Below are 10,200 nucleotides of genomic sequence, written 5' to 3'. Positions count from 1 at the left end.
CAGATTGACTTTTCTCAGAAACTTTAACATATAAACAATATCAAGAAATATTTAAATACGTATTTAGAAGACTTAGTGAATTGTAACAAATGTGCTGACTATTCCTGTGTGTTTTGCTTTGTCCTGGTCATTTTCCACTCAAATCTCAACATACCTGGTTTCTAACATAACCAATGAACATACAACATATTTTAAACTTAAGCTTTTCATTGTCTAAGATATCTTCTGCATTTCAGATAGCTTGGACAATGCCACTAAATTCATGAGATTCCCCTTACACTCCCCATAAATTAACACAATGCTGTTGAGTTAGGTTTCATCCTCCTGCAGAGAAATATACAAATTCTTCCAAAAGACTGTTTACATTGACATCAGATAGGATGGAAAACAAATTACGACGTTTGTATTTGTACTAGGAGCCAGATACTGCTGTAATCATGGAAATCAGTGGCAATGCTCCTATTAGATGCTAGTTCTTACAAATTGAAATAGTTTATTAGTCCCCTACTGTTCTGACTTCCATCTGTCCAAGTATTTATTGAATGAGAAGGAGATTGCTGAGTAATAGCTGCTGGAGAGAGACATGCGTGGCAGATTCACCGAAAGGGTTAAGGGAAAGATTCTCTTCAAAGTTTCCCTCATGTCTTTCCAAAACTTAGAGTTGTATCTCCTTCATTCTTAGCTGTAGTGCCCTCTTCTACACCACGGTCCTTTCAGGTTCCATGATAACAGAGTTGCTACACCTGAATTTAAAATGCACAGTTTCCCTGGACATTACAAACGTCTGTGGAGGTGAAAGGGAATTAATAAAAATAGTGGAAGAAAGTGAAAAAAAAAAAAAAAAAAAAAAAAATCTTAAAATTGATTTTAAAAATCAGTATGCAGGGAGGAAGATAAATATAATCTAAAAAGGGCTCTCGTTCTGGTTGTGTATTTCTTAGCTAGATTAATTTTTCATTGCCATTAACATTAAAGTTACCTTTCATTCTGACAGCTTTTTAAAAAAAGGAATGTTTTTGTCACTACTGAATACATTCAAACAGTAGTGTCAAATCCAGAACAATTTGCATGAGCAGCCACCAACTGATGATGGAAAATGGAGTATTTGGGAAATACGGTCAAGTGCCTACTTCAACTTCAACTTTGGACAATGAGAAATCAGGGCCAAACTCTGCAAGGAATTGCAGTCTCACACAGATACGAACTGGGAGAAAGCTTGCACATGGGAACAAAAGGGCTTCCTGATTCCTTGGCATTCAGGACAATTACATTTATTTTTCTAGTGAAACGTGTTCTCCCCTTTCACATATGAGATTTTTTTTCTGTTGTAAGGTGAAGACACTACAAGAAATTTCAGTACATCACACAGAGAATTCCAAAAACTGAGTCTTCTCAAGGATAGATAAAATAAAGAAACATTTAAGAACCCTCAGTAAATGTCTCACCCATCTGGCGTGAGCTTGTAGAAATCAACAAGATGGAAAAGGCTCAGTATTGGATTAACTAAAAATGGCATTAGGACAACCAGCTATGCAAGGAAATTACAACAGCCTCTTTCAGAAATCATTCTGGATAGGGCAGGCATGCCAGCCTCAGGACTGCCACAAGGGTTTTCTACTGGGCAAAGAGAGTAATAAGAAACTAAAAAACTTTTGGCATTTCAACTTTATTGAAAAAGGGTACAAAGGAACCACCTCTGGATATTGTAAAACTCACAAATAAATTCTTTACAGCTGCACAAGGGAAGATAACAATGAGAGCCCGATATTTCATTCCTAGCACAGTAAAAAATCCTATTATAGCCAATGCTGTTATGGGTGCACCAGCTGTATTCTGGGAATTCTATATAACTTCTGTCTATTGCTGAACCAAAACCCCTGAGGCCAGCTTGTGAGATTAAAAAGTCCTCCTCTTTCATATACATGCCACTCCACACCTCTGTTTGTTACCAACGTTTGGAATTAAGTAAGTTGTCTTAATCAGACATGATGCCCTTCCAGGCCAAGAAGGATCTCCACAAGAGCTCTTTTCCTACCCCACACTCTTCTACATTATTCACAATCTTATAAAAAATGCACCTCTTTATCTCTTACTAAAACTTACGGCATGGGATACAGTAGGCAGAAGCTGATGCAGTCTGAATTTCAGGATAGTGTAAACTCTGGAGGGAGTAGTGTCCAGCTCTATTGGAAGAAAAGAGTGGTTTGTTGCTTTTTTGTTTGTTGTTTTTTGTTTTTGTGTGTGCGTGTGTATACATATACATATATATATATAGTTTTCTTCTTCTTCTATTTTTCTTTTTGAGAGGGAATTTAAAATAATTAGGAAAATTGAAAAAATTGGGGAAACTGAAGAAATTAAACCACCTCTGCTTCTCAAGCTTGCTTTTTAATCAGTAGAGGACTCTTGCTCCCACAAGTCAGGTAAACATCATGAAGATAAGCTATACATTTTGACACTGGGTATAAAAAAATAACAAAAAAGAGGTATTTTAAATAACTCAATTCACTTTAAATTTCAGACCTCTTAGCTGAATATCCTAGGAAGCCAAGATATTGCCATGTCAGCCAGATCTGATGAGGAGACCTCAATAGGTGAAAAAGATTGGAGGAGTCGCAGTTCCTAATGAAACCCCCCAGGGCATCTCTGTTCTCTTGTTCAGGACTTCACTTGTGACCTTCCCAGTACCAGCCGCTCAGGAAGGACTTGATTCTCCTCTCAGACCCACACTGTCCTTCTGTCATTGGACAGAAGGACACCTGGGGGATTCAGGCACAATAACTTATCTGCCCACATGAGCAAATCTCACAAGAGTCAGTGGAATTCTTTAGCCCAGCACCCTAAATATCTCCACCAGATATGTAAAAGGTAACTCAAGAGAAGAGCAGAGAAGTAAACAGCAAAAGGTTTTATTCAAATGTGCAAATATATCCAGAAAAGAAGAAAGGATAAACCTTTTGGAGCTCTCTGTTCAGCCCAGACCCTTGATTTGTATTATGTCCCAACAGGCTCTCAGATCCCTTGGTGTGCAGAGAACATAAAGAGTTAAATTAATGCCTTTCTTAGACGCCTATCAGTCCCTGGTGACCCTGGTTTGGGACTGTCCTCTCTCGTTCACCATGTTGGATTTCTAGTAGATGAGTTAAATGGTGAAGTGTATGAATAAATGTCCTTTAATCTACAAAAATGCAATAAGTTAGACTTTGCAACTAGCTTCACATTCTTGTTCAACTTGCTTGAAAGCAAAGCCAGAATGGACTTAGAGGCAAACAGCAGCAGAAGGTGCGATACTCAGACACTGTCTGAGATGTGTCATTAAATGATGGAAGCCAGTGTCGCATTTAAAGATATTCTTGATGTACAGACAGCATAGGTGCAGATACATAACACATTTTCAAAACCATGCTACTATTTATTTCTAACAAAGTTCAATCACTTGTGCTTAATTGTTTTCTTTAAGCATTTAACGTTTTTCCTCTCTGAGAGGCCGAAGTGATCATTTCTATACCTCCCCTTGGCATGGTGATGGCACAACATTTCATAAGCCTGCAGGTTCATTTAATATTTGTTTCTTAGCTGAATAAGTAATCACAGATACATCAGTGAATAGGATCTTTCCATCCTGAATATTCATGTGTTACTGTTCTCATTGAAGTCACTAAACAGGATTTTGAAAAACTAGGCTCTACTCTTGCTTTATAGTTCCTGGATTTCTACAATCACAGAATCACAGAATCACAGAATCACCCGGGTTGGAAGGGACCCCAAGGATCATGTAGTTCCAACCCCCCTGCCTAGCAGGGCCACCAAACATACACATTCAGATCAGGTTGCCCAGGACCCCGTCCAACCTGGCCTTAAACACGTCCAAGGACGGGGCATCCACAACCTCCCTGGGCAGCCCGTTCCAGGGCCTAACCACTCTCCTAGTAAAGAACTTCCCCCTGACATCCAACCTAAATCTCCCCTCCTTCAACTTAAAACCATTTCCCCTACAAATTACAAATTACAAAGATGGCTTTAGGACAGGAACCCTGGAGAAGAAAATGATGAAGCAGAAGAGCAGAGAGGAAAGAGAAGAGAAAGGAGATGGAAAGCTTGTTCTTTCGATTAATATTAAACTGTCCATTTCCCAGCTGCAGCCTCATGAAAGGAGACTTCTTGGTGATTACCTACTAATTCAAACCTTACAAACCCACCTCAGAACACACAAAGACAAGGTAAAAAAGGATTTTTTTTATTGCAGTTTAATGAAATATGATCCACAACAGAGCTTGAAGAATTCACTAAGCTTTTGAACACATCTGCAGACTGGTATCAATTTCTTTTTTTATTTCTTCCTTACCAGCTGAACAATATATGATGAACAATATCGTGTGTGTGTGTGTGTAAACATGAGTGGCTTTTATAAATGGAAATGCCAAAGAATATAAGAATAGTCTGGCTTCTACAAAAGGCTCTGTCTCACAAAAAAAAAAAAAAAAAACAAAAACAAAAAAAAACAACCAACCAACCAACCAAAAAAAAAAAACAACAAAAATCTGCTGCACAAAACCGAAGCAAACGTCTAAAATGATTTTCATGTGTTAACATTACAGAGCATAGTTGCCTTTCACCTGGTTACCTATTCAAAATATTCAACTGAAGATGAACCAAAAGTACACATTATCCTCACAGTCCCTCTGTACTTTTATCACAGAAGGTATTGAGAGTTAAATGGTTTCCCCTTCCAAGCTAGTGCATCCTCAGTGCTCTGGCATTGTCCATACCCCATTATAACCATGTTTTACCGTTCTGTACCTAGAGATCAGAATGAATAGGTTGTAATTTGGTTCCTCTGGTGCAATTGTGCTTGTAAAGCACCGTTGTAACAGGGCATCAGTTTGTCATTACTCTTCATATCTCTCAATTACCTATGAAAAGCTGAACACATAACAAAGTGAGTTTTACAGTGCATTTTACCTGAAACTTGCAAACCAAAAAAGTTCCATGTACTTTTAGTTTAATGAGTACAGAGAGCTAAACAACACCTCTTTTTCATGATTCGATACACTAGTGAGTAGTGACCAATTTTTCTTGTGATTTTGCTGGATTTTTGTGTACGTTCTGTGGATTATATTCCCCAAATGCTGTTGTTCAGTTCTGAATCTATGATCTCTTGGAAGGTGAAGAGAAACAAAACATATATAAATATGAATGTATAAATAACGTGTGGTTTTCTTTCCTACTTTTAACAGCATTGTTGGGCAGCTGTTAAACAATCAGTCAGATCTGATGTAACTTTGACTTGGTGTGTGCCACTGTTTTCAATCATCATAAGCTTCTTCTTGGGCCACAGGTCCAAAATGGGGTGAAATTTTAGCTGTTTTCAGTGTATTCATTTCTAACTGGACATGAATATTTCATAAAAAGGAAAAGAAGAAAATGCTCAAATGTTGGTGTGGAAAGCAAATGAAATAACACTCAGCTATTGGAGTCCTCTTGCACATCTCATACTTAGTGAAAAGAAGAGAAAGACTGCAGACAATGACTATTTCCTATGATTTTTGAGATCCAGAGAAATTACCTCCTTCAAATTTTAAGCCCATATCACAGTCCTAAGTGATTTCCATCTTTCTTGGGATGTACACATTTAAAAAAAGCAGCAAACCATAAACATTCCATAAAACTCATGTATGATGTGCATTGGCTAATATGGCACACCTCTGGGATGACAGTGAATTCACTGTTGGATGCCCAGTTAATACATGGAAAAATAAAATGAACCATTTTATTCATGAATGAGCATCCAATGAAAAGAGATATTTTGACAACACAACAACACCTATATTTGTTTTATAAAACTGAGTAAAGGTTTGGCCAAAACTGTCACAGTGTGATAGTTTGGGCCATTTATTTCTCCAGATCTCCACTTTGCTACTGCTTACTTTGGAATATATATATATATATTTTAATGAACTGCAGTTAATAAATACAAAAACCTGAGAATTCTGGAGAGGTTACTTGTCCTAGTCATGATTAATTGCTGGCTAAAGCCAAACGCTTTTCTGCTGATACACTTGTGCAACTCCCAGCTTACAGCCTCATTGATACAGGCTAACAACATTGCATTTTGATTCATCCTGAAGCCCAAAGTAAGAAACACATAAAATGAGCCTGTTGAAGCCAATAGCAGCGCATATGTCAAACCAGCTCTGGAATTTTCAGCAATTCCATACTGGGTTCATCCTTTTTTTGTAACATTCTACTGAGTGTAGAGACCCTCAAAAAAAATGCAATTCTGATTTTGCTAAAAGCAGTTTTGATTCTCCTAATGCCATTTCTGGCTTTGTTGTTGTTGTTATTGTTGTTGTTTGTTGGTTTTATGTGCTTTTTGGTTTTTTTAACATAGCACTAAGTCCTAGAAGTGGGAGCCAAGGCACCGTAGCAGTAAAGTCCTTATGAATCCTTGCACCCACATCACACAGAAATGGATCTGTCCATGTGGAGCACTGTGTAGGGCCCAGTCTCAAAATGGCCTTACATTTACCCAATGAAGGACCTGCATCCTCCAGATTTCATTCTGTTTTCTTCTGGTTTTGGGCCCAGGCAGCACATACGCTCATATTCCTGATGTGGCACATCACTGAACCATCAAAGATGTCTTTCAGCTGTCCTTCAAATGGTTAGTAACTGAGGCTACACACTATTTCTTTACAAACTGGTTTGTTTGATAACATGTAGTTTCAGTCTGACCGATTAAAACAACCAGTTTCAGCCATATCATTGAAAGAAATGAGGGCAATCCCACATGCTGTATGTGCTTACATGTAATACAGTCATCATTTTAAGACATTACTAAGTAACAATCACATTTAGCAGCCAAAAAAGTAGTAATTCAGTTAAGTGAAAATATGTTGCCAAGGAGAAAAGAGAGACCATAACTGAGCAGCTCTACATGACAGCCATTGAGAGTTCAAGCCTTCACCAATGTCAGACAACATCATGCACCTGCGTGTGAGAGTGAGCAGGAGACGCTGGGAAAGTCTCACCTGTGGAAACAACATCAGGGAGATGGGAAACCACATAACACACCAGAGAATGCAAGAGAAAGAGCTGATACGGAGGGAAGCAGTACTTACAAATATGCCTTTTTCTACTGTACGAACTCAGATTGTATGTCACAGAGCCCTTTGCAGGTAATTCCTGGTACTCTGAATTGCACTTGCACACACAAACTGGAAAGTAATGTACTTATTTACACTTGTGGGCAACCATATCATTGTCACTAAGGGCAATAAACTAATGACAGCTTCATTTTTGCCAAGTTTTATTTATAAGCTAAATGCACTCAGATTGTACCTGGCCCTTTCAAGGGTGAACCATGTAGCAGGAGGCTGGAAGGAATTTTTGATTCCTCTCCAAAGAGAGAAAGAAACTGTGGTTCCCTGGGAAAAAAAAAAAAAAAAAAAAAAAAGAGCAAGGAGGAGGCAGGGCCATAACATAGGTTTCATGGGAGAATGAGAGTGAGCAAGCAACTACAGCCTGTGTTACAGGAGTAATCGGAGCAGCCAGCAAATTCTTCCAGCTGCTTTCAGTGTACAGCGCTACCTCTCCTCATCCCACGGCTCTTTGCTGCAAGATGCCCCAGCTTTCTTCAGTGAGCTGCTCTGTGTCTCCCAGGACAAGTGTCCTTTAACATGAAAGAATTCCAGCAACTAAACTCTGCAGAGCAGGATTAACTCTCAGTGGCAGTGGAGACTCCTTCTAGCAGAAGGGCTGAAACACCTGTAAATGGCATCATGGATACAGAGAGAGCCCTTGCTGGAAGGAGACCTGGGTGACAAATAGGTTATTAAAGAGCCATTCATGAGCATTCTCTTTATATTGTTCTTCCTGCTGCTGAGCCATAATTACTTTTATTTCCTTTTATTCCCTCCCAACTGGAAGATAGGGAAAAACAAAGCTTTTGTTTAACACTTCTGAACCAGGCATTCCAGCTATCTTCATTCTCTAATAAAGATCTAGGACTCACCTCACTCACCTGAGCAATTCTTACCCAACTGTATGGCACAAGAACGAAAGACTGCATAATGAGGTCCATAGTCAGAAACTCCATACAAAGATAAGACATCCCACAGAAGGAAGAAGGATTCTTGGGAACAGCTTCAAAGCTGCCTCGGTCACATATCTGTTGAAAAAGACCAAACAAAAGCTTCTCTTTCCCATGATATCTTGTCCAAAAAATCTTTCCAGCTACACACAGCAATAACTATATATAACTACAATTAAAAGACGGGAGCAGCATTTACTGGCTTAATTTCCTGAATAGGCCTTTGTTAAAAGCTGTCTGAAAGCTGCCAGTTAGATTGATGATTTTGAAAATCAACAGGATGGGCAGAACTGTATATTAATTGCATATATTACTGCAAGTATATGAGGAAAATCATGATTCTGTAATACAAGTTACATTGTTTAAGTAAGTCTTATACAGCCACAGGAGTAATGTTTCACTGCAGACATTCTCAATGTTAATCCATAATGTAACTAGCTGCAGCAAGAGAGAGGAACAAAAACCCACACCAACAGTTTGTAGCTATCCCATATCTCCGACAGGGTGATATAACATAGCATATGTTTTAAAATGATAAAGACTTCCAAGAATAAGATGCAGTTTCCAGAGAAATATTCATACACGCCCAAACAAAAGCAAAATCTTGTAATAATTGAATAATTGCAGCATTCTGTACCTAAGCAGTCCAAGAAAAATCCAGCCCAAACCAGCCCTTTTCAGTGGCTTAGCTGGTCAACACTCTTACACACAAAGCCCAGTGCTCTTCCATAAAACCTAAGAATTAATCAGCATTATGTAAGAGATTTTTATAACACTCTAAAAATACATTGTGAATTCCTTTCCAGCGTTGGACTGAGAAGCTTTAAAGTACAGCCACCCCTTCATCCCCCTTTTAAACAAACACTGGATCTTCCTTTCTGACATCAGAAACTTAAATTTGTTTCAGTATATGTGTCTCAAATCTCATTAATTACAATATTGGCCTCATGAGATACAACTGCTGCTATTAAGTGTCGTGTTTGTGCTTGAAATGATCTGAGCGTGGGCACAGATACAGATACTAGATGTGCAGAAAGACTTTCAAACAGGACAAATGGTACATAAGACTTCACAAGACCACAGGATGTTTTTGTGTTACTGTACCTGTTCGCTTGGCAACTCTTGTATCCACAGGGTAGCGCTTTGTTTGAGTTGTTCCAAAGGATACTATACTCCCATAGAATTTCTGCAGAGGCAGTTGTAATGTTAGCTTGGCAGATCTACAGCAAAGTCCTATGATCAAACTCTGGGTTGCCCTCTGTTTTTCATACACATAATAAATGAATAAATACTGGCATTATGTCTGTATCTCACTGAAGGATCTCTAAGCAAAATTACAAAGTCATCACCCGAATGCTAATGGTCGTCCAGGGTCATACCTGTGCAGAGAAGGAGCTCTAACACTGCCCCTGGAAGCAGACTCACCCTGCTCAATTCTGGACATCCAATGCTGCCCTCTAGAAGTTCACCCTGCTCCAATTTGCCCACCAACCATCATTTGATCTAGGAACATCCAAGGCATCTGCAGTCCTTCAGAACCAAATAAATCATAAGAATGCAAATGAAAAATGGGAACAAAGCATTTTCAGCTGTGAAAATCTTCTCATGGATGGAATGCATATCCAAAGGACACTGAGCAATCTCATTTTATTTTTAGGAAACACCTCAATGTAGTTCTTTTCCACATAGCAACTTTTCCCCCTGCAAGAGCAACACACCACTGACATAGCCATCTTCTCAAAATAGCCCCCCGCCATTCAAGCCACAAACAAATCAATCAAAACTATTGAGGCAAGCCAGAGAGATTTTGCAGAAAATAAATAAAGAGGGAAAAGAGGAAGACACAGAGAAGAGCCAGGAACCACTTCACTGCTGTTACCAGCTCCATGTGAGAGCTGTGCTGATACCACGGCAATACGAAGCCTTGGACAGGAGATAGCCAACGTCTCTGATGGGACGGCAACGGCTGTTCCACATGGGTAAGCAAACGTTCAGATGAAAATTGTACTCAGGACTGCAGCATCTGAACCAAAATAAGTGTTACCTATCTTGTGTGCATTTGCCTGAGCGTGTCCATGTTCACTATTTTCCTCCCTCAGACTACCGTT

General features: G+C 39.1%; 1 long non-coding RNA gene across 1 annotated transcript; it reads right to left on the bottom strand.

The window, feature by feature from the left end:
* Positions 1-4,549: 4,549 nt before the first annotated feature.
* LOC122177119 lies at positions 4,550-8,406 on the bottom strand. Its single transcript, XR_006177955.1, has 3 exons — positions 7,342-8,406; positions 7,122-7,217; positions 4,550-7,031 (listed from the first exon to the last, which is right to left on the bottom strand). It is a non-coding gene; the product is annotated as an uncharacterized LOC122177119 (long non-coding RNA).
* Between the last annotated feature and the right edge of the window lie 1,794 nt (positions 8,407-10,200).

Source organism: Lagopus leucura, unplaced genomic scaffold (assembly GCF_019238085.1).
Source record: "Lagopus leucura isolate 7727_CA_CO unplaced genomic scaffold, USGS_WTPT01 Super-Scaffold_810, whole genome shotgun sequence".
NCBI classification, from domain to species: domain Eukaryota; kingdom Metazoa; phylum Chordata; class Aves; order Galliformes; family Phasianidae; genus Lagopus; species Lagopus leucura.
The sequence above is the reverse complement of the archived record's forward strand: the minus strand, read 5'-3'. Positions and strand labels throughout refer to the sequence as shown.